The sequence below is a fragment of the Protopterus annectens genome, chromosome 3.part0 (assembly GCF_019279795.1).
Source record: "Protopterus annectens isolate FY-2018-M chromosome 3.part0, PAN1.0, whole genome shotgun sequence".
Lineage (NCBI taxonomy): Eukaryota > Metazoa > Chordata > Ceratodontiformes > Protopteridae > Protopterus > Protopterus annectens.
In genome coordinates, this window is record NC_056731.1 from 927,608,546 (window position 1) to 927,610,724 (window position 2,179).

Here is a 2,179-nt window from a genome sequence, read left to right on the forward strand (position 1 = left end):
GGCCTGCAAAACCAGGGTTTCAGAAATTCTGTTTTATATAAACATTTTCAGCACTTCTGAAGGGTTGTCCAACTGGCCACCTATGGAGGCAGTGAGGGGGGGCACTTGTCTTTGCACCCAGCTGCTTAGGCTTCTATGACAAATGATTCTCTGATACTAAAAGTAATATCCAAAGGTTACTTCATACCATTTTTCCATATTCTCCCCAAAAAAAGAAGAAAGCTTCCCAATGTCCTACCCAGTCAGAGGAAAAGCTGCAGTACAGGATATTCAAAAGCTGCTGAACAAGAGTCATCCAGAAGGTCCCACCAGATCAGAGAGGGGATTTGGGACTTAAGTTTTTTTTTTTTGTGCCAAAGAAGACAGGGGACCTGAGACCACTTTTGGATCTAAGCAACCTGAGCTAATTTGTGAAGAAGTCAAAGTTCAGAATGGTCACGGTTCAGTCCATTCTGCCCTTTTTACGCAAAGATGATTGGGTTTGCTCAGTTGATCTTCAAGACGCGTACTGTCGCATCAAGATGAACAGACAATTCCAAAGATTTCTAAACTTTCAGCTAGGAGCCAGTCACTCTTAGTTCCTGCCCTTTTGGTCTCATGACGGTCCCCAGGGTGTTTAACAAGTGTATAGCAGTAGTGGCAGCTCAGCTGAGACTGCTGGGGTACAGAGTGTTTCCATATCTAGATGACTGGGTCCTCACTACCCCAACCAGGTATCTCTTAAAGCAGTACAGGAATTATTTGCTCCAACTTTGTCAAAGACTGGGTATTTCAAGCAACTCCTCCAAATCACATCACATCACAGCAAGTCAGATAGCCTCCCTTCCTACACATCTTGTAGACACAATCAGGTTTCAGGTACAGCAAATTTTTCACTCTTCTCCTCCAGGCCGATTTGTCCTTCAGGCTCTAGGTTCAATGGCAGCATCCATAACCTTAGATATGATGTTGTCCAACCCATTTCATTAACCTAAGGGATTTGGTTCTGTCACTTGGAACCAACCTGCTGCCTTCTCACAGCTTGAGATTCCAAACTTGAGCTGCTACCTACCCATAATGCCCCACTCCCCCAGATCTCGTTTGCCGCACGTAGTATTCAGCAGCAAGTTACTCTTGAGCTTCTCTCAGCATTTTTTTGGTAATTTTTTTCACTAGTTTTGTCTCTTCTCCTGTCTAGTTTTTCGAGCTCTATCCGTTAGGCTATTTATTAAAAAAAATCTTTCTCCTATCACTATCTTTCTCATCTTTCTCTTTGGCTTTCCCCTTTTTTTCCCTATGACTGATCAAAAGCCTTCAGGTTTCAAGAAATGCACTTCCTGTGGGTGGAAGATCCCTTTATCTGGTGCCCACGGGGAGTGCATCTACTGTTTGGGGCCTCTCCACTTGGAAGCCCCTTGTGATATCTGCAGGACTTTTCACCCCTGACTGGCTGATAGGAGAAGAAAGCTAATTTTAAAGGGCTTGCTTCCTCCTGCGACCTCTAGGTTCCCTCTTCAGGGGCTCAACCCCCCAGCTAAAAAGCCCAAGGAGGGTTGGGATTCCAGAAGACTGTCACCCATGTGGTCCTCCTTGGAACCTCCTCATAGAAAGTCTAACTCTTCAGAACCAACCCAGTTGGCTCAGAGTTCACTTGCGAACTCCACTCCTCCACCAAGGCTATGGGGCAGAGTTTTTTCCCCCCAGCATTGGCTACAGCTGTGTCAGAGCCAGAGCATTCTGTGCTGGGTCCCCCCAGGATGATCTCCAAGATGATCCTTTAGGAGATCTCCCCGACCCCCGTCCTCTGCTTCATCCAAGTCTTCCCAAAGCCTGTCTTCTAGGTATGTGGGTAAGCTCATGTGAAAGATCCTTGAGACAGATCCAGATGGGGCTTGTGTCTGCTCCATCCTCTTCTGAATCCATGAGGCTCTCCCCGTTCCAGCCTGTTGTGCCTTCTCTGATCCATCCTTTGGTTTTGGAGTTGTCTGTTCCATTGGGTCCCATTGCTGGGGTGTCAGAGCTGATAGAAATTTCTTCTTCACCTCTGACATTCTCCCTGACTTGCTTGGCTCCAGCTACTTCAGTTCTGAGCGTGCTCAGAGCCAGAGCACCGAGGTTTGTTCTGGGGGTTGACTTCAACTCCAAAGTTCTCTGAGCCATCTCTTCCCCTTGGGACCTCAGCCTTTGACAGCTCCACTGT